Source organism: Haliotis cracherodii, unplaced genomic scaffold (genome assembly GCF_022045235.1).
Source record: "Haliotis cracherodii isolate W230 unplaced genomic scaffold, xgHalCrac1.p SCAF_11, whole genome shotgun sequence".
In the NCBI taxonomy this organism is placed as follows: Eukaryota; Metazoa; Mollusca; class Gastropoda; order Lepetellida; family Haliotidae; genus Haliotis; species Haliotis cracherodii.
Window position 1 is genome coordinate 8,668,755 of NW_027266266.1, and position 23,822 is coordinate 8,692,576.

At 39.3% G+C, this 23,822-nt stretch overlaps 1 pseudogene; it reads left to right on the forward strand.

Annotated features, from left to right (window-relative positions):
• The window catches only part of LOC139456187 (zinc finger protein 721-like), an 81,723-nt pseudogene that overhangs the window by 11,918 nt on the left and 45,983 nt on the right, over nucleotides 1–23,822 (forward strand).

Sequence of the window (23,822 nt, forward strand, 5' to 3'; positions counted from 1 at the left end):
ACGAAACAAATCATCACTTGGCCTTGTGAGGGCCTTAATAAATTGAAGGGTGATGAAAGGTTTCCACTACCCCAATTGAAGAAGCAAATCTACGAGACTCATGAGAATCCATCCCTAATGTCTCTTCAGTTGATAAGGATTACTTAAAGCTGGTGAAGTTTCCTGGTAACAAGATGTCATTGCCTACATGAAGAAACAGGATTTGGAGTCTGTTAACAGACAGATGATGGAGATCGGATTTACGGAGTTGCTTTGTAACATGAGTTTGCCATGTAATACCCCTATTCAGGAAACACATATGCCCAGTGATACACCCCTCTCAATGATGTTGAACCAAGTAGGCTAGCCTTGTCTGACAGAACGTTTGCAGATGTTGTCTGATGTTGAGTTAAAAGACAAAGAAAGTCAGGGAACCAGAACATTGACTCGTTTTTTCTGCCACATCCATCATAGGCACCGCAATAGCAGTTTTCGTTGAGATTGAAAGTACATCATGTCCCATCTTTGTTTTTTTTCCTCGAGCCGTTCTGAAAGATGAAAAGCGAGAGACTAAAGTGGGTGCATAGTGGATGTAACATATCACTGAGAGTATATTTTTCTGAACCGGTGAAATGACAAGTCTCAATCTACTACAGTAGAACACGGATATAACGAACTACTAGGGACCAGAGAAATCAGTTCGTTATATCCATTGTTCGTTATACACGTTTTCGCTTGGATAAGACAAAACACAATACACACGTAACTGCAGCATTGATTTGTATTAGCAGTGATCATTCAACTAATATCAATTTACAACATTTATTTAATAACATTAAATTCATAACATTTTCTGAAGATTGTTATCTAATACATGTACAAAATTTAAACATATTCATCCTTTTTCGATTTACACATGAGATGTGTAGTCTGTGATTTTACTTTGGCCTCGTTTCGCTGACTGCATTCTTGAAACGGCATTGTTCAGATCCGCCAAACTGTCAAAAACTGTTTGTTTTACAGACAAGATTACATGTACAGGTAAGATTAACACAATGCAAATTTAACAAGGTTGATCCGTCACCGCTGATTGTATTGATTCGCCGCCATTGTTTTGATTCGCCGCTGATTGCGTACAGCCAATTGTCAGTGACACTTGACTCTTAAGTGAGATTTCTCAGTTCGCTATATACGTCGCTAATAAGTGATAAATGGGCTTGTCGGTGATCAGATATCAGTTCGCTGTATCCGTTAGTTCGCTATAGAGAGTTCGTTATATACGTAAATTTTATATGATATTATATAGGAGATAAATTGGGGATTTTTTAACAGTTCGTTGTATCCGTTTGTTCGCTATATCCGTGTTCGTTATATCCGAGTTCTACTGTATATGAAGTGTTATCCCAGCCATCTCTCCAAATTAATTGCATCTGGATTGATGTTAAATTGCCGGAAAGAAGTGAGTTTTTTTTGCCTTGCCCATGCACAGAGCACAGTGCAGAGGTAAAGTATTATCCACATGATTTATTGGGATCAGCTGAAAGTGAAGTGGACTTCTGTTGAAAATCAAAAAGGTTATTTTAGTTTGTCTGTTGACAGTCAAAATACAGGATTTAGGCAAAGAGGTTTATGAGGTTAATTTATGAGGAAGGAATATGTGCAATGTCCCCCCACCCCAAATATTCAAGAAACTTAGATTTGATGTTTATGATGGTATAATTAAGTAAACAACTCCAAAAGTCTTTGGATTATAGTTGCTTTACACAACTCATTTAGATGTGACATTTACAGCTCATCAACTGGGAGCAAGCAACCCTTAAGAACTTGTTAATTGACCCAGTGTATTCTTAAAGATGAGCATTTGTCAACAAATGAATTCCTAATCATGCTTATGTTATTCTTGCTGGGTTGCGAATTTACTGCAAACACTGTTAAATGCTCCATGCAAGTGCTCTATGGCAGGCAAACCAGTCTAAGAAAGCACCGACACTCTGAGGTCACTCTTTTTATCGAGGAATCTTTTCCTGTTGATAAATATCAGAATGAAGACAAATGTAAATTTTCATTCTCGGTGTAACGATTGATGTTGTTTGGCTGTTTGAAAATAGGGTATGCAAGGATATATATGTAGCATGGACATGTATCATCTAATCCCTGTCTCGAAGATTAACCATAATCCTTAAGACAATCACAGGAGGACTTTGTTTATATTCACAGTGCCTGAATCACGTTTGGTAAAGAAATGTTATAACTTATTATTGTTAGACTGTAGTAATGGTAAAACTTACAGGGCATCAAAAGTAAAACATCCTATGCTCTACTGGTGTTGGTTACATATGGGAACAACAATTTATAAGTAATAGCTGTCTGTCGGAATTTATACTCTGTCTAAAATTATCTCATGAACAAAATTGGCACGCAGCTCTTTCATCAAGCTCAAAATCAACTCTTTACAGTTCCTTTAAAACAAATTTCGGCTTAGAAACATATTTAAAAAAATTATCAATTTTTAAATATAGAGGTGCCCTTGCACAATTTAGATGCTGTTCCCACCAGCTCCGAATTGAGACTGAGAGGTATGAAAAAGAGTTAAAATCTGAAAGGTTGTGTCTTGCTTGCAATCAAAATCAAATTGAAGATGAATTTCATTTTATGATAATTTGTGATTGATATGTACATTTAAGACGAATATATATACATATGTAAATCACCCAAATTTTACCTTTGTATTATAATGTTTCTCTCTCACTGTATACTCTGTAATGTATATTGGGCCTGTGGCCTACAACACATAATGAATAAAAACTATATGATATTCATAGAAAGTGAATTGGAATAATTTACTGTCTCAGAAAAGAACCAAGTTCAATTCTGTCAAAACATTTGAGTTTTTAGTTCTTTGCACCACGATCCTACATGACAGACAAACTTTAGGACAAACTTAAGGTTAAACTTCATTCCTTGATCCATGGGGCTTTTGTTACAAAACGTGACCATAGATACAGTTACCTATCTATCCTCAGAGGTTCAGAGGAATTTGTCAAAAATGAAAGCAATTGTCTTTGAAAGTTTACTGAGAAAACAGTAAATGAAATGCTGGACTTCCTAATTGGTAATTACATCTTTGTAAAATTTTGGGTAAAGACATATAAGCAAGAAGTAGACATCCCAAAAAGTTCAACTTAACATGGATATGGTCAGAATCGTACAGTCAACTCTAGTTTTGGCAGAGATTTCTTATGAATACAGAAAAGTTTTTGTTAATGCCTGAAATTCCAAAGTTAGATCTTATGCAAATTGGCTGAAGCTACATGATCTGAGCAGGTAACTATACTTTGTATCTCTGCTTTAACTACTGTCAGGAAATACCGAACATTTTCAAACAGAAAGTTGAATCAAATGAAGTGCAAGCAAGCTACGTAGAGACTTTAGGCCCTATTACCTATGTAACAATAGTCCGTGGCCATATTGAATGTATGGGTTTATGCTATTTTTAGCAATATTCAAGCAATATCAATGTAGGGAACACCAGAAATGGGCTTCACACATGTACCCATGTTGGAATCGAACCCAGGCCTTTGGCCTAATGATGACATGATTTAACCACGAGGCTGCCCACCTGCCCAAATCATGATGGTGACTAGTACACAACATGTCACCTGGCTTATTGTGTGTCATTGTTCCAAACAGTGAGACTTGTCAGTTACCTGGTTTGGGACCATTATGTGTTAAAATTGGCGGGGGATATAGATGACTTCGCTAACTATACACTTGTTTAGTTATTGTTTCTTGTAATTTGTCATTTGTTTGCATAAAAAAACCCCACAGAAACACACTTATTTTACTTTCATATGGATGCAACCATGGTGGATCTTTTGTGGGTAAACAATGTATGCTTCTTCAAGAACATTCAACTCTTGACTCATTACATACAGAATTGCACATTTACTTGTGGTTACTTTACCATGTTTACAGACAGCTGCCGGGGGGATATGTCATCTTTCTGATGACTCTTGTTTTACTCTGTATATTTTTGTAGAAATGTTGGGGTAATTCGGATAATGATCAAGAAGAATATGTTCTCAATTTTTAATTATTTTGTACAGTGATATATATCATTTGTACATAACTGTGCAACACATCCATGTGTATACTGTTTTTCACAGGATGAGACAATAGTCATTGCCCTCAACAAATGATAGTTATCATGTTACGGCACTTTGTGTGAGGTTTTAGAAAGTTTATTACACATCACACTTGTTACCGACTGGATATGAATATGTTATTATCAGTGTGTTGAATGTGAGAAAATCATTTTCAGTATCAGGTAGTATATCATGATACATATTAAATCGTCAAATTGTGTTAGCTCCCATCCCTGTTTGTTATTGGTTGTGTTCTTGTGGAAACATCTTAAGGAAATGGATTATGCACGACGCTTTTATGTTTTCAGTGAACACCATAACATCCGCAAGTTAATAATGGAAGTACAAAGCCAACCACAGAATCCAGGTTCTGAAACATGTGTTTTGGACAGTGAGAGAGATTTGCTGGAAACAGCTGATCTCAGGAAAAACTCTGTTACTGACGTGATAGAAACAGGTGATCTCAAGAAACAGGAGGGAATCAAGCCTGATCAGTGTGTTGTATGTGGGAAAGAGTTTAAATGCTCAAGTAAACTGCAGGCACACATGAAGATTCACACTGGAAACAAGTCTTATCAGTGTGGTGAATGTGGGAAACAATTTAGACAATCATATAACCTGCAGAGACACATTAGGAGCCACAGTGGAATCAAACCTCATCAGTGTGATGAATGTGGGAAAGAATTTTCAGAGTTAGGTAGCCTGCAGAGACACATGAGGATTCACACTGGAATCAAGCCTTATAAGTGTGTTGAATGTGGGAAAGAATTTGCACATTCAGATAGCCTGCAGTCACACATGAGGATTCACAGTGGAATCAAGCCTTATCAGTGTGATGAGTGTGGGAAAACATTTACAGAGTCAGGAAACCTGCAGAGACACATGAGAGTTCACAGTGGAATCAAGCCTTATAAGTGTGTGGAATGTGGGAAAGAATTTGCATATTCAGATAGCTTGCAGTCACACATGAGGATTCACAGTGGAATAAAGCCTTATCAATGTGTTGAGTGTGGGAAAACTTTTACAGGGTCAAGTAACCTGCAGACACACATGAGGATTCACAGTGGAATAAAGCCTTATAAGTGTGCTGAATGTGGGAAAGAATTTTCACGATCATGTCATTTGCAGATACACATGAGTATTCACAGTGGAAACAAGTCTTATCAGTGTGGTGAATGCGGGAAACGATTTACACAATCATATAACCTGCAGAGACACATTAGGAGCCACAGTGGAATCAAGCCTTATCAGTGTGTTGAATGTGGGAAAGAATTTTCAGAGTCAGGTAGTCTGCAGAGACACATGAGGATTCACAGTGGAGTCAAGCCTTATAAGTGTGTTGAATGTGGGGAAAAATTTACATATTCAGATAGCCTGCAGTCACACATAAAGAGTCATAGTGAAATCCAGCCTTATCAGTGTGGTGAGTGTGGTAAAACATTTACAGAATCATGTCATCTGCAGACACACATGAAGATTCACAGTGAAGTCAAGCCTTATCAATGTGTTGAATGTGGGAAACAATTTGCAAAATCAGGTGGCCTGCAGAGACACATGAGGATTCACAGTGGAATAAAGCCATATAAGTGTGTTGTATGTGGGAAAGAATTTACTGAGTCAAGTAACCTGCAGAAACACATGAGGACTCACATTAGAATCAAGCCTTCCTAGTACTAGTAGGCACTGCAATGTTGAATCAATGTTACACTTCATCAATATTGATATTTTGGTCCAGATCCAGGTCCATAGTCACTCATGAGAATTTAGGCTGCTTTGAATCGAACCCAGCTGTTTTTGTTGAGTGATTTGTTACATGGATGCATCTTGGGCTCACCACCATCAGCCAGAGACTAAACAGTCAAAGCAGTGAAACGTCTAACGTCTCCTTTGGGCAGCTTAGTGGCTAAAATGTTCTTTGTCTCGCCAAAGAAATGGGTTCAATTCCCAACATGGGTCTATTGTCATATATTGCTGTAATATTGCAAAAAAGAATAAAAGAATCTGAAGGCTTAATCATGTTAATGTTGTATTCCACCAGGATCATGCACCCACAATCTACAACTCTGTTGTCTCCATGACGCTAATGCATGACTGTAGCTTTGAACTCATTGAACTTCTCCTTATTCCCCCAAATTCCTTCAAACACCAAACATCTATTACATCATTGCCATAATCCTGTATTTTGGATGTCATCACAATGTTCAAATCCAGATTTTCCACAGAAAGGTGTCATCACCGTCACCTTACTCTGACGTGTTGTGTGGATAATAGTTTCCTCCACCATTGTCAGTGGTTGAAACTAACAGTAGAGGATAGGGCTCGGACGAGTCCAAGTTTTCTACCCGGGTACCCATCCTCCTATTACCCTACCCTACCCAGTTACCCACTGTAGGTCTCAAGAGATAGGTACAAAATGTCTGATTGGGTATTTTTTTACCATAGCCCTGGCAAAACATATTAAAGTACATGTCTCAAACAATCTGGTCATGCATACACTGAAGTTATATCTTTTTTCAACCATACCAAAGTCAGAAGGAATGGGTGTATAGTGACTCGATCCAAGTATTACAACGCGAACACTTTAGCAGACTCGTGAATATAACTCATGAATATTAATAAGACCGTTCACAACGTTAACAGATCGTTATTATAACAGAAACAAACGTATGATGTACATCTAAAATGATATTATTTGTTATTTATTGTCCGGTGAATTAAACAATTTAAATTGAAACAATTCATATTACATTATATTATGAATACGTAACAACTTGTAATGTGTTTGAAAAGACGTACTAAAATACGCTAATTGAAGGGGGCGTGGCCTAAATGCAAATGTCCGATTGGGATTTTAAATTTTCCGGACCCCTGGTATGGTCTGAAAGAAATGCAAACAATAGTGACTTGTAGTGTAAACCATTAGAATTCGAGATCATTTTTGTCATTAAACAATATATCACGTGACTACCACCGGTCCGGGTAGTCTTTTGGGTACCTGGGTCCTACTCAGTACCCACCTCACCCGGGTTCCCGAGTTAACCGTCCCACCCCTAGTCAGGGAACTATATTGGAAATAACTTTTGTCAGTGATGTGTCAACTTTGGAAATGGCCTCCATAAACATATGATAATTATTTTGGAAAGCTTTACTTGGCCTTGAATGTTGTAATCTTGATCAATATTGGATAGTGGTGTTTCGGGTTGAAAAATCAAATGTTTTAACAAAACTGAACTTGGTTCTTTTCTGGAAAAAGGTCAAGCAAATCCTTTGAGTTTTTGAGAATCCACATATTATTTATTCCACATGTCTCAAACATGTCAAATACATTCTGTGAATATAAGTAAAGCCCTTCCTTGTTTGTGCTAAGGATTATGGTTACTCTTGAGACAGATTTGGTGGTACCCACCAATATATCTTATTTTGTACAGATTTTTATGGAGCTTTGGAGTCCAGTACAAAAGAGGAATGGACATGTCTTCAAGTTTTAGAGTCAAGCCAAAAGTGGATAGTACTGATGGATGTTTTGGCAGATTTCTTTCTCAGTTAACATACTGTCCTTGTATGTGACATTTTTATGTCCAATCACTGGATTGTATGGTCTAGACTGATTATTTACAGACCACCGTCTGGACTATTGCTGAGTGTGGTCTTAAACAAACAAGCAAACGTTTCATGTGTCCCTTAAACCATGTTATTGACAATGAATGTATTGATTCTTGCATATAATATTAATGTTATTTGAGGCTTTGAAGGGAAAAACTATAAACTTATCATGTTTGGCAGCCAGACAGTTGACAGTTGGTTGGGACAGAATAGCTTGATTACTTTTTCAATTTGTGCATTCTACCAATGACATCATCATGCACAAAATTAACACACTCTGATAGACATTCAAAGGTTGCTCTTCTCTTTTGGTCCAGAGACAGTGGAGAAGCCTAGTGGTTAAAGTGTTCGCTCGTCACACCAAAGACCTGTTTACCCTGTTAAATATAGCCTAAATATAGTCAAATGACTTCCGAAAGCTCAGACACTGTTGAGAGTTTGTTTTATATTTTATCACCACAGTCATCCCTTGGGCACGCCAGAAGCAAATGATTGTTGGTTTGAATCCCAGTTCTCCCTGATTATGTTTCTAGGTTAGTCAGCACCGTGCTCGTGGGTTTCACCAAAGTGGTAAATGTCTGACACCTGCCTTACATCGGGCTTTGCGCTGACATTAAACTGACACGCTGTGATATAACTGAAACACTGTAAAAAGCGGCGTTAAACCCAACTCATTCACTCTCTATTATTGTAGGAGTTATGTGAGGCAGTACTAATTTGATTTACTGTTGTGATCTGTCATGTTGTTTGTCTGTCGGGGATGAAATCTGAAATTGTGCCGAAGATCTGAAGAGAGATATGTAACTGGATCTATGGTCACCACGTTTTGTTACAAAACAGTCATATTGAATAGAGCTGGGACGAGTCCAAATTTACTACCCGGGTACCCGCCCCCCTCTTACCCGACCCTACCCGGATACCCACTCTAGGTCTCAGGAGATGTCTCATAATGTCCGATTCGATATTTTTTAGCATAGCCCTGGCAAAATGTATTTAGATACATGTATTAAACAATCTGGTCATGCATACACTGAAGTTGACTTAAGTTATATGTTTATTCAACCATATGAAAAGTCAGAAGGAATGATGCGTAGTCAGAGAGAAAAGTGAACATTAATGACTTGTAGTGTAACCATAGAGTTCTGGATAATTTCAGTCGTTAGACAATGTATCACGTGACTAATCACGGGTCGGGGTAGTCCTGTGGGTACCTGGGTCCTACTCATTACCCACCCGACCCGGTTACCTGAGTTGCCCGTCCCAGCCCTAATACTGAACACTGAAATTGTTCAAGAGCACTTTAAATACAACCTGTGCACATGTGTTTGATTTTAGTTCATGCTGGTAATGTATGTATACACTCCACAGACTACTAAATATAGTTGCTCGCAGTCACCTGACTGTCGATTCTCTGTCGGATTGTGACTTCCATCATGAGACCTCAATGATGATGTTTATACTCCCGAACATGGATATTTATTTGCAATTTTTTTCATTACAGTAAGAAACACCAGAAATGGGCTTTACACAATGTACCCATGTGGAGAATCGAACCCAGGCGTTCGGTGTGACGAGCGAACGCTTTAACCTCTAGGCTACCCCACCGCTTCTCGTCCACTTTATAAGTATTAGTACACATGCTGCTGTCTTGTTCAATTAGTCACCACAACATTTCGGGGCTCTATTTCAAGTTGCAGGGATTATAATTGTTATTGGTGGTGTTCTTGTGGAAACTTCTTTAGGAAATGCATTAACACGATAAAGGAAAGTGAAAACTCTTTTCTGTTTTCAGTGAACACCATAACATCTACAAGTTAATAATGGAAGTACAAAGCCAACCACAGAATCCTGACTCTATTACTAAAACATGTGAAAGAGAATTGTTAGAAACAGGTTATCTCAAGAAACACAGTGGAATCCAGCCTTATCAGTGTGTTGAATGTGGGAAAGAATTTGCGAGATTACCCTATCTAAAGAAACACATGAGGATTCACAGTGGAATCAAGCCTTATCAGTGTGTTGAATGTGGGAAAGAATTTACAGAGTCAGGTAACCTGCAAAAACACATGAGGATTCACAGTGGAATCCAGCCTTATCAGTGTGGTGAATGCGGTAAACGATTTACAGAGTCCGGTAACCTGCAAAAACACATGAAGAATCACAGTGGAATCAAGCCTTATCAGTGTGTTGAATGTGGGAAAGAATTTACACGAGCATGTCACCTGCAATCACACATGAGGATTCACAGTGGAATCAGACCTTATGAGTGTGTTGAATGTGGGAAAACATTTACACAATCATGTCACCTGCAATCACACATGAGGATTCACAGTGGAACCAAGCCTTATCAGTGTGTTGAATGCGGGAAAGAATTTACAGAGTCAGGTCACCTTCAGAAACACATGAGGATTCACAGTGGAATCAAGCCTTATCAGTGTGTTGAATGTGGGAAAGAATTTACAGAGTCGGGTAACCTACAAAAACACACGAGGATTCACAGTGGAATCCAGCCTTATCAGTGTGGTGAATGCGGAAAACGATTTACAGAGACAGGTAACCTGCAAAAACACATGAAGACACACAGTGGAATCAAGCCTTATTAGTGTGTTGAATGTGGGAAAACATTTACACAATCATGTCACCTGCAATCACACATGAGGATTCACACTGGAAAAACCAAACAGTATCAATATTTTAAATGTTAATGCTTTTTTTTGCCACATTGACATGGATGTTAAATTTAACAGATACGAAATGACACCATACCTGCCCTAGAGATAAATTTGCAGAAAATCAGAATGCGTTACAATGGCAAAATTTAGATAACCAATGCTTAATAAGTGCACTCGAGACGGCAATATTTGTGTTACAATGCAGTTGAATTAAATCGCACTTCTCCCATCAACATCAGATCACAAGAGGCACACGACAGTTGCCAAACGATATGCAACAGGACCATCATGGAAGGGTTCACAAGTGTCCAGGAACATAAACTTATCTGCTGGTGAACAGTACGAAATGTCCTTGCATGGACAATAACAATCTCGCTGACAGATTGCATTCCTTTACCAAAGACCAGAAAAGGGTCATGAATGACATAATGAAACTAATGAAGGAGATGGCCATGCTGGTCCACTGAGAGTATTTGTCACTGGTGACGAGGGTGTATTTGACGAAACATCAATGGTTAGTTCAAACACATTGACTTCCATACACATTTGCCAATGTAACATACGTGATAATGATAAACATTTGGGCGGACCTAATATACATGTAATTGTATCAACTTCATCCTGTATGTGGACAATATGCAATCGAGTCGTGGCCTTTGTTTCCGCCGTCTTTTCTTTCTGAGAATTTAAAACAACTTAGTGAGTGAGTGAGTATGGTTTTTTCGCCGCTTTTAGCAATATTCCAGCAATATCACGGCGGGGGACACCAGAAATGGGCCTCACACATTGTACCCATGACGGGAATCGAACCCTGGTCTTCGGCGTGACGAGAGAACGCTTTAACCACTAGGCTACCCGACCGCTCCTGAAACAAGTAAGAGATCCTGCATATAAAAGGGTTTGTGTCTGTTTACTTTCAAACAGTTACATATTCATATTAAGAAGCAGAATGACAGTTTCCCGACTATTGCATCCTGAAACCATGTATGTGCAGTACTTAGTTGTTAGTTACGTAACCCACAGCATATAACTGTCATGGCGGGTCTGTGTAAAGATGTGAAACGATATGTTCCATCACGAGCTGGTTTCATTCTCTTTGAGACCGCCTCCGTGGTCTAGTGGTAGAGCGTCCGCTCTGAGAGCGGAAGGCCCGGGGTGCGATCCCCAGCCTCATCATACCAAAAGACGTTAATATATGGTACTTGTTGTTACCCTGTCTGGCGCTCGGCATTAAGGGGCTAAAACAAGGACTGGTCGGCTCGGAGTCAGTATACTGTCTATGTGGGGTATTCATGTTAAACTGCGGCATGGTATCTCAGTGAGCTAGCACTATAAATCGGCATCAGTCCGGACTAGTACAAGCAGCCACACCAACACACACACGGACATGCACGTCGCTATATATATACGTGCATTAATCTTGGACGCGACGTTAAACCACATTTCACCTCACCTCACCTTAAATGTATTTCCAGATCGTATCATACTGTCTGTTTGCATCATTACAAATAACTTCAGTAAATAAATTGCTTTGTCAATATCTCATAGTATTAATTTTCGAAAGGAGTAAAACATGTCCAGAATATCATCGAAAAGTAACTTGTCCCGTTTGGTTACATCCTCGGCAGGAGAGTTGTCACGTGATTATAATGAACACCCAATTTCTGAATCAGTACCACAACGGCCATTTTAAATAGACAAATTAAAAGCTGAGCAAAAATGAAGTAACCGAGTTCATGTTTTGATTAATATTTCTTTTTAGACGAGCATGATAAGTATAGTATAGTGTGTTGAAAGTGGAAACACATCTACAGTACCAGGTATGTTATCATGGTACAAATCATATTCATCAAATTGTGTATTGTCCAAGCCCTAGTTGATATTGGTGGTTTTCTTGTGGAAACATTTAAGAAATGCTTTAAAGTGATTAAGTAGGGAGTTGACCACTCTGTTATGATTTTAGTGAACACCAGGGAATTGACGCTTTAGATTCAAGTGACATTCTCAGACAAAAATCAGTTTCCCAGATTGTCCCACAATATTTCAATTTTCATAGAACCACCAACAGTTTCATTTTTCTTTACGAATAACATTTCATCCAAGTTGTTCAGTTATAGGAACGTGTTGCAGAACGTGGCCTTTGCAGCTCATGATGTAAATTCCACTACTTGTGGCTGCCAAGACTCATCATACTACTATCAACCAGAAGGTCATATAATCACAGCTGACTTCTCTATTGTTGACAATTACAACCTTCTCAAGTTATTCAAAAATAGACCAAAATATCGTGAGAAACTTCCTACCAATTGGGATCATAAGTTTAAAATCATTATGGATTCTTGGTAGAATACATAACATAAAACACAGAAAACAATTGGAATAAACCCATTCTGTCACAGCCAGCTGTGATCCGAATTATATCTGTCCTATATGAAATGTTTGTAGGTGTTCCCACTGACAAGGCCTCGGATAGAATAACCATTATATGTAAGCTTCGCTACATTAATTGTTTGATCAAAGAACTTGGTATAAATGACAAAAAGGAATAAACCCATTCTGCCCCAGCCAGCTGTCATCTAAAGTCTGGCTGTCCCACATGAAAAGTTGTAGTTTTCCCCACAGAGAGGGCCTCAAATAACATTAGTATTATATGTAAGAATCGCTAAATGTATTGCCTGATCAAAGAACTTGGTATAAGTGGCATATCAAATACTGCCACATATGAGGCCAGTATGTTAACTGGGGAAGAAATCGGTTAACACCATGCATAAGTAGAGAAGTTTATACGTTAAGAAGAGATGTTCCAAAGTGTACCAATTATTAGCAAAACTAACAAGTCAAGTATTACTACGGAGTGTCTTTACTCTTATTACGATATGCTGCACGTGATTTCCAAACTTTACACACTAATCCTGCACGAGACAAATGGTGCATCTGGAGTCTGTGACGTCACATGTGACGCGTTCACGAGTATAGGTTCAGTCAGCATACCAGTATGTTCGTTTGTGCATTGAACCAGTCCAGTATCTCTTAAATATGAGTAAGTCTTCATAGATTTACCAACATGTATGGCATTCGCGTTTCTTTTGGCGGTGAGTATATTATGTAAAGAAAAGACCACCCCTGTTCACCCTTGATCGTTTGCGATATGTGTCGGCGTCACCAACTGACTGCTCAACCAAGTAGCCATCTGGTGCCAAAGTCACGTACCCAAATGGATCCTTAGTAAGTCCGATGACAGTGGGTGGACAGTAGTAGCGAACTGTTCTTTGAAAGCAATGATGTTCATCGAGGAGGTAGCTCTAACTGAAAAGAGACATCTCACACACATGTATTGCACAACATCTACGGTGTGGACATGACGTTTGCTGAGGATAAAAATTATCCTGTAACAAATAAAGATTGGAATATCCCGGTACATATTAATCGTTAACCCCTATAGGGCCTCAATTTCATGATGAACGGACACAGGCATGCAGTCATGGGCACGATGTGCACGAAGTGCTTAAAAACCAGTGTTTGGGTGTATCGTCACAGAATCGTTGAGTCAGAATCAGAGAGTACAACAACGTTTGCTTCTGAGTATTGCAACAACTGAACACACTAATGCCCCATCAGCGTCAAAGTCATGCTGTGACGACCCAAGAATTAGGTAGAGGCATGGGCTGGGTCAACACAGTGTCATGTTGCAAACGTCTTTGGTGTGATCAGAAGGACACTGAATCAATGAACGTTTGGATCAGTTACCAACCGACAAGAAGGTGGTCGGCAGCATTCCAGCACACAACGGGAAGACGGGTTCTCCTGATTGCAGCGAGACGTCACCACACTCAGAAATGAAATGCGGACTGGTCACGGAGGGCAGGCATTTGCATCCCACTGACCGAATTCAAAGACAGGCGCGTTTGGATTGGGCTGAAGATCACGTCAGCTGGACAGACAGGACTGGGTTCCCGGACTTTTCACTGATGATTCGAGATTCTGTCGTCGTGTCCGATTGTGGCGTAGACAAGGAGATAGATTTCAGGACTCCAACATAGCCGAAAACGACCGCTATGGGGGGTGGGTCAATCATGATTTGTGGTAGAGATGGAAGAACCGATCGGTACAATCTTCACAAGCATGGGTTCCTGAAGACCTATTCCGACCCGGATCTTCACGGGTCTTTTGTGGATGTGTGGATGAATGGATAAATTAGTAGTAACAAATTTTGCAGAAAATATAACATATTATATTATTGTTGAAACTGTTATATTAAAATAGGTTTACATTAAATTTGCGCACAAAATATCATGCACATGAATGTATAATCTGATTCAAAATGATTATAACTTGTAGCTACTTCCCAAATATTGAAGCGCACATACAAGTTCCAAGTATTTTTTCACTAATGTCACACTACTGAAAACAAAAATGAACAAGTTATAAAAACCATTCTCACTTTTGTTGTTGTCATTGTAAAGCTAATGGTGTGCACAATGTAATGGACATTCTTGTTTTTGACAAATTGTTTTTTTGGTGGCTATTGAAATCACTCGAATGTCTAACTTTGAACAAAATTTTACTGTTGATGCATGAAATTCCACTATTCATTGAACTTTTTCAAAATGTCAATGCTGAATAGAAGGTCAAATCGTTTGCTTTAATTTGCAATTAATTTTGTTGATATATGTCAACTATTTCAGAAAGTATTACCTGTTTCGTGAAAAAGGTGTTGGTGAATTTTTGTTCATGTGCTGCCATTGAAACGTATTGATTTCTATGTGCTATAACTATTTCATGGGACCATGGCCATCCTTTTCTTGAAGGATGGATATTTTTCAGCAACACGTATATAGTGAATTGATATACCTCCGGTTGGGCTTGAACTCTCCGGTGAGTTAGAAACAACTAGGTTATTGATCCATGGGACTTTTTGTTACAAAACGTGGTGAACACAGATACAGTTACGTTTCTATATTCAAAGGTTCAGGACATTTGTCAAAAATGAAAGCAAATACCATGTGAAGTTTACTGAAAATACAATATGTGAAATGCTGGTCTTTCTCGTGTGCTTTTGTAGTTGAACTCTCTGAGTATAAGATATTTTGATTCCAAATATACATGCATTTTCGCTGTGAATGGTGATTTTGTATTTAATGTAAAACATAGCGATATTTACTCTATGTTGGCCTACTTAACTTTCAGAAGTCGTTCACGGTAATTATTTCTTGTGTGGAATGACTGTGGATGATACCACAGAACAAAGAATTTCACGAAGAAATCACAACTGTGCACTGCGTGAGTGTACGTGATGTGTTTTGAGCTTTCTTTACCTCAAAGACTAAGATAGGCTAGTGAGGCTTGAAAGGGACACACGCCCTAGATTCCATGGGTTGATAATTACAAATGCAAATATTCACGGAGACATGCATTTACCTTAAACGTTTTTATGAGCGAAAACAATAACAACGAACTGCTTTTATGTTAATTAAGTCGAGAGCACTTTCACTTCGCTATTTGTGTTCATGCGATACCGGGGACCAATGAATTCTTTTTTTAGTGTTGTCTAATCGTAACCTCCGACAAATCGGCCGCCGTTTGTCTTCTCGTTAAGAAGACAAGAGCCCAGTCGATATCTTAATGCTACTTTTATCGAGTGGTATGCCGCTTGCAAGGGACACTACTCATCCCATTTATTACTCGCTCGCAGTGCTACTGTCATGGCGAATCTGTTTACGCTTTCCTGTTGAAGATCAGCATTTTGTAAAATGAACATACGTCGCTGCTATCCCTTCGAAGCTAAAGTCTCCCTAGCCCAGTCTGTCGGGGGAACTAATGTAAGTTTTGATTCATTCATCTCTCGATATATTTGCAATGTCAATTTAATGTTCGAAAGAAGGGTAGATCTATGCGAGCACAGATAGCATTGGCTTTTGCTAAGCCAGGATAACAGTCTTTACAGCAAAATTACTGAAAATGACCTCTGAAAATTAGGGGGTGCAGGCTAAAACGGCACCTGAGCAAAACGTCACCGATTTCTCTGGCCAAACTTATAACTTGTAAACTTGTTTTAACATTTCACAATTATTGGTGTTTGCAAGTTAGCATGTAGCCAGTTTAATTTCATTTATTTGACCAAGGTAAAAAAAATATAAGGTGCCGATTTTGCCAGGCAATAGTAGCTGTTTTCGCTTGACGCGAGGTGCCATTTTCACCAATATGTGGCGTTTTCCCCTGGTGACGTTTTGCTGAGGTGCCGTTTTAGCTGTAACCCAAAATTAGGTACATCGCCGTCTTTTACACATTACTAAATCACCATTCACTGCGTTATTGACAGTATGGTTTGAAATCTTAATTTAAGATATTTACTTGGAGAAATTACTTTAAAAAATAGGGTGTATTAGCATGATTAGTGATCACGGATATCTGTCTATTATCAAATCGCCAATGATCATCCAAAACGTCTCCGATGACCCAAGAAGTGAATTCTGCTATATTGGACAGTGTTAGATATTCATGCTTCTTTATGCCGTTTATGAGATGCCTATTACACTACATACATCTCAAACTCGGCTGCAGTATATACATCCTTGAATTCCATACACATTTTAGAATCAAATGACAAATGATCTTTGTCACCAACACATAGTGTCAAGATGAAATCAAGCGAAATAAATTCAGTGTGAAAACAAACTCAGTGTCCGGAAAAGTGCACTTGTTTTAAATGTAAATATAGCCAAATTAAGATTTTACACTGTGTAGCACTTTTTCCTATTTTGAGCTATCCATTCGTCTATTCGTTGCATGCATTGGCTCAACATTTTCAATTGTAGCAAGAATTAGGGAAATGAAATTAGATAATTGCAATGAGTTGGTAAATTCAACAGAAATTTTCAAAGTTTCTATCCTGTTTGACGCCATGTCTGCACAAGGTCATGCACAACAACTTTGTATTTATCAGAATGTCTGACAATTTCACTTGGTTACAATGAAAAATATAAAAACAAATAACATTACACAGATTGTCAGAATGTTTCTGATTACTTGCATATCACATTTATGTATATACGATCCCTGAATCAATGAAAGCCCCCTCGTAAAATTCTGCGTACTGATGTCAGTGTACACAGCATTTTGCAAAAGTCAGTGACCAGTTGTCATACGTCAGGATTGTTGTACATATTTGGCATTTTCTTTGAGGTGAAGGTCAATGACTGGAAGGTCAGACGATCCTTGTATTTGGCTGTTTATGTTGATGTAGATTTTGCATATATTTTACATATTTTTTCATTCCACTTTGGATATTTATTAATATTCAATCTGATTTGATATGTAGATATAGGTAACAACAATATGAACCTTTGATAATCTCCTGTTCGCTTGATTATTGTTTACAAAAGAAATTGGCCTGTGAAGATCGGGGGTAGAATAGGTCTTCGGCAACCCATACTTGCCGTAAATGGCAATAAGAAATATTGTATATACGACACTATATAAACTTATCAATTTCTAATGTTTGTTTGTAGTTTAACACCGCACTCAGCAGTATTCCAGCTATATGGTCTGTAAATAATCAAGTCTGGACCAGACAATCCAGTGATTGATTTAATAATTTTTATGTTTTGTTTTATACCTAACGTATACAGTTTCAGTATTGATATTGGTGTTGAAATAGTTTGGTTCCATGTGATCAAAACATCATGAAAATATATATTGTCCTGATCCACATCAAACTCTCACCAAGTTATCTGAGTTACAATAAACTAGTGCTAAGCATAACTGAGTTATGCCCCCTTTTTTTTTTACAAGTGTAACCTCTCAGTCATCTTTTGACTTCATAGAGGAAAATCAGTTTTCATCATTTACAGCAAGCTGTGATAGTTTGTATAGAACGTATAACATTATACATAGCATATAAATCCATTTTATATATATTTATGTCATTCAGATATTATGCACTATTGTAAATAAGAGCGAACGACAATTCCAATCCAACTGTCGATTTATTCCATGATATGGTCGAGATATATTCAGAAGGATAGGATTGACTGCGAAATTAAATAAAACAACAATGTATGTAGCAGTCAATTAATGCAAAAATCATTCTAACATTACAAATTTGCTTTTCGATAAATAATCTATCAAAAACATTACATTTTACCAAAATACAATTCTAAATGTTAGATATCATAATAACAACAATGTTCACTAAATTGTTTACACAAATAAAGTTTACACACCGTTTTATACGCTCCGCATATCGACAAACAACAGACACATGCGTGCCTCTCACTCAGCCACATAACAAAATACTAGAGTTATCGTTCTTGGCACACTTTTCTCGTGCGCTCATACAACAAGTCTACAAATACGAACTTTAAACATAAACCTTACAAATATTCTGTTCGCTCAGTTTCCGTAAAGCTGCTAAAGAAAAAAAATCATAGTTGTTATTGGTGGTGTCCTTGTGGGAAACATCATTAGGAAATGCATGAACATGATAAAGGAATGTGACAACTCTTATGTTTTCAGTGAACACCATAACATCCACAAGTTAATAATGGAAGTACAAAGCCAACCACAGAATCCTGGCTCTGTTACTGAAACATGTGTAGTCAGGGACTGTGAGAGAGAGTTGCTGGAAACAGATGATCTTAAGAAAGACTCTGTTACTGACGTGATAGTTTGTATAGAACGTATAACATTATACATAGCATATAAATCCATTTTATATATATTTATGTCATTCAGATATTATGCACTATTGTAAATAAGAGCGAACGACAATTCCAATCCAACTGTCGATTTATTCCATGATATGGTCGAGATATATTCAGAAGGATAGGATTGACTGCGAAATTAAATAAAACAACAATGTATGTAGCAGTCAATTAATGCAAAAATCATTCTAACATTACAAATTTGCTTTTCGATAAATAATCTATCAAAAACATTACATTTTACCAAAATACAATTCTAAATGTTAGATATCATAATAACAACAATGTTCACTAAATTGTTTACACAAATAAAGTTTACACACCGTTTTATACGCTCCGCATATCGACAAACAACAGACACATGCGTGCCTCTCACTCAGCCACATAACAAAATACTAGAGTTATCGTTCTTGGCACACTTTTCTCGTGCGCTCATACAACAAGTCTACAAATACGAACTTTAAACATAAACCTTACAAATATTCTGTTCGCTCAGTTTCCGTAAAGCTGCTAAAGAAAAAAAATCATAGTTGTTATTGGTGGTGTCCTTGTGGGAAACATCATTAGGAAATGCATGAACATGATAAAGGAATGTGACAACTCTTATGTTTTCAGTGAACACCATAACATCCACAAGTTAATAATGGAAGTACAAAGCCAACCACAGAATCCTGGCTCTGTTACTGAAACATGTGTAGTCAGGGACTGTGAGAGAGAGTTGCTGGAAACAGATGATCTTAAGAAAGACTCTGTTACTGACGTGATAGAAACAGGTGATATCACGAAACAGGAAGGAATCAAGCCTTATCAGTGTGTTGTATGTGGGAAAGAGTTTAAGCGCTCAAATAAACTGCAGGCGCACATGAGGATTCACAGCGGAATCAAGCCTTATCAGTGTGTTGAATGTGGGAAAAAATTTACAGAGTCAGGTAACCTGCATAGACACATGAGGATTCACAGTGGAATCAAGCCTTATCAGTGTGTTGAATGTGGGAAAGAATTTAAAGACTCAAGTAAACTGCAGACACACACACGGATTCACAGTGGAATAAAGCCTTATCAGTGTATTGAATGCGGGAAAGAATTTACAGACTCAGGTAATCTGCAGAGACACATGAGGATTCACAGTGGCATAAGGCCTTATCAGTGTGTTGAATGTGGGAAAGGATTTTCACGATCATGTCATCTGCAGACACACATGAGTATTCACAGCGGAAACAAATCTTATCAGTGTGGTGAATGTGGGAAACGATTTATACAATCATATAACCTGCAGAGACACATTAGGAGCCACAGTGGAATCAAGCCTTATCAGTGTGTCGAATGTGGGAAAGAATTTACAGAGTCAGGTAGCGTGCAGAGACACATGAGGGTTCACAGTGGAATCAAGCCTTATCAGTGTGTTGAATGTGGGAAAGAATTTGCATATTCAGATAGCCTGCAGTCACACTTGAGGAGTCACAGTGGAATCAAGCCTTATCAGTGTGTTGAGTGTGGTAAAGAATTTACACACTCATATTGCCTACAGACACACATGAGGATTCACAGTGGAATCAAGCCCTATCAGTGTGTTGAATGTGGGAAAGAATTTAGTGTATCTGGTAGCCTGAAGAGACACACGCGGATTCACAGTGGTATCAAGCCTTATCAGTGTGGTGAATGTGGGAAAAGATTTTCAGTATCATGTCATCTGCAGACACACATGAGGATTCACAGTGGTATCAAGCCTTATCAGTGTGTTGAATGTGGGAAAGGATTTACACGATCAGGTGGCTTGCAGAAACACATGAGGATTCACAGTGGAATCAAGCCTTCCTAGTAGGCACAGATATATTGAATCAATGTCATACTTCATGGTTGAAATGTTTTGGTCCAGGTTGGTAATCTCTCATGAGAATTTTGGCTGCTTTGACTTTAACCCAGCTGTTTTTGTTAAACAATTTGTTACCATGGATGTGTCTGGGGATGACCAATATCAGACAGAGACTTAACAACAGTCAAAGCAGTGAAAACGTCTAACGGCGCCTCTGGGCATCCGGATGGTTAAAACATTCGCTTGTCATGCCGAAGAACTGGGTTCAATTCCCTACATAAGTACAATGTGTGAAGCCCATTTCTGGTGTCCCTGGCTGTATGTTGCTGTAATACTGCAAAAAGCTGGAATATTGCTGAGTGTGGCGTTAAACAACAAACAAAAACATTTCTATTATCAAGCAACCACAAGGTTCTTTCTGTTCTTACTATATCAATCAACATTATCCCTTGGTGTTGTTAATCCACTCATGAATACTCTCGTGTTGTGTTTTGTTAGTTCTTAATAGATGTATGTAAACCAGTACTATACTCTTGCTTGACAAAAGAATAAGGATCTATACTGAAACGTTGCATCATGATAGAATAAAGAAATTGTCATCCATAAGATATCTTGTCTTTGCCTTTTACTTGCACACTTCTAAAATTGTCAATCAAACCAAATGCTCATAATGAAATGACCCACTGGGCTACCCGCCACCCTCATGCTATCAACCACCAAATACATGTGTACCAAATTCGCTTATTTACAGACCAGACCCGTGAAGATTCAGGGTAGAATAGGTCTTCAGCAACCCATGCTTGCCATAAAAAGGCGACTATGCTTGTTGTTGTAAGAGGCGACTAATGGGATCAGGTTGTCAGGTTTGCTTGATTAATGCATGTCATCGTATCCCAATTTCGTGAATCGATGCTTATGATGTCAATCACTGGATTGTCTGGTCCAGACTTGATTGTTTGCAGACCACCGTCATATAGCTGGAATATTGTTAAGTGCAGCCTAAACAACATATAAACAAACACACAAACCAAACACATGTGCCAAATTCACTTATTAACAGACCACCATGATGTTGTTTGAATAGAGCTGAGTGTGGAATAAAATCCAAAACATTCAGCCATGACACTGAACATGGAGAATTCTTCTGATTGGTCAAAATCGGGTATCATATTCAATTGGATACCTCAACATTAACATTTGCATATAACAATGGCTGCAATGGATAACCCATTGGAATGAATACGTTTGACAGCAGAACAGCTTATCAAACGTGATCAAATCAATTTCAGAAAACACATAATTATGTCATTAACACACTAATCACTCTGTCTGGGCCACACAATCGTGAAATACAATGAGCAGTCGCTCAGAGACTCTCGTGTCATACAATGCCGACTCGTGTTCAGCTTAAAACGGTGGTAATCTCACATTCTTCAGGGTTTGGGCGGTGGGGTATAAGGCTGGGACGAGTCCAAATTTACTACCCGGGTACCCGATCCCCAATTACCCGGCCCTACCGGGTACCAGATCCCCTTTTACCCTGCCCTACCGGGTACCCGATCCCGTATTACCCGGCCCTACCGTGTACCCGATCCCCTATTACCCGGCCCTACCGGGTACCCGATCCCCTATTACCCGGCCCTACTGGGTACCCGATCCCCTATTACCCGGCCCTACCGGGTACCCGATCCCCTATTACCCGGCCCTACCGGGTACCCGATCCCCTATTACCCGGCCCTACCGGGTACCCGATCCCCTATTACCCGGCCCTACTGGGTACCCGATCCCCTATTACCCGGCCCTACCGGGTACCCGATCCCCTATTACCCTGCCCTACCGGGTACCCGATCCCCTATTACCCGGCCCTACCGTGTACCCGATCCCCTATTACCCGGCCCTACCGGGTACCCGATCCCCTATTACCCGGCCCTACTGGGTACCCGATCCCCTATTACCCGGCCCTACCGGGTACCCGATCCCCTATTACCCGGCCCTACCGGGTACCCGATCCCCTATTACCCGGCCCTACCGGGTACCCGATCCCCTATTACCCGGCCCTACCGGGTACCCGATCCCCTATTACCCGGCCCTACTGGATACCCGATCCCCTATTACCTGGCCCTACCGGGTACCCGATCCCCTATTACCCGGCCCTACCGGGTACCCGATCCCCTATTACCCGGCCCTACCGGGTACCCACTGCAGGTCTCAAGAGTTTGGAACAAAATGTCTGATTGGGAATTGTTTTATTGCAACCCTGGCCAAAACTATTTAGATTCTTGTATCAAACGATCAATACACTGAAGTTGACTGAAGTTTTATCTTTACTGAAACATATACCAGCCAAAAGGAATGTGTGCATCGTCAGAAAGAATTGCGAACATTAGCATCTTGTGGTGTAACCAATGAGCTATAGTGAGTTTTTGTCATCAAACAATATATCACGTGACTAACCACGGGTCCGGGTAGTCCTGTGGGTACCCGGGTCCTACTCAGGACCTACCCGACCCGAGTACCCGAGTTACCCGTCCCAGCCCTAGTGGGGTAGTCTCGTGATTAAAGCGTTCGCTTGTCACGCTGAAGACCGGGGCTCGATTCCAAACATGGGTACAATGTGTGAGGCCAATTTCTGGTGTCCACCCCGTGATATTGCTGGAATATTGCCAAAGGCGGCGTAAAATCCAACTCACTCACTCTTCGGGTTCCGTTGATATTAAAGTTGGGCCAGCAGCCTGATTTCCACCAGTAAATCATCACGTAAAATGGTGAACAGATTTGGGGTTGTCGTCTAGGTTCACCATGAACATTTACATTACTGAAGAACAGTGGGTTAAGGTTAGCCATGTCGAAATTCTGCGTGGAGAGAGAGAGAGTCATTCTGAATATGTTTTACGGTTACTGAGATATT